This window comes from Penaeus monodon, chromosome 20 (genome assembly GCF_015228065.2).
Source record: "Penaeus monodon isolate SGIC_2016 chromosome 20, NSTDA_Pmon_1, whole genome shotgun sequence".
Taxonomy (NCBI): Eukaryota; Metazoa; Arthropoda; class Malacostraca; order Decapoda; family Penaeidae; genus Penaeus; species Penaeus monodon.
The window spans coordinates 46,167,431-46,167,684 of NC_051405.1; positions in this window are offsets into that span (position 1 = coordinate 46,167,431).

The following is a 254-nucleotide window of genomic DNA, read 5'->3' on the forward strand; positions in this document are numbered from 1 at the left end:
GTTTAAAGATGGGCCTTTAACACTACAGTGACATTTTATAACTTATCAAAGATATGGATGCAAAGCAGATCAGCCATGGTTTGGTTATCAGTGTCACACTGATGTCGAAAATTTTGGGCCCGGAATCATCCAAACATTATTAAAAAAAGGCCCGGTACTTTTTCATTCACTTCGCAAACTTAATGAGTGTTCCTGGCCTCAATCTACTTCCACCATCTGGACCTCTTTAAACGACAGCCACACTAGCAACCATC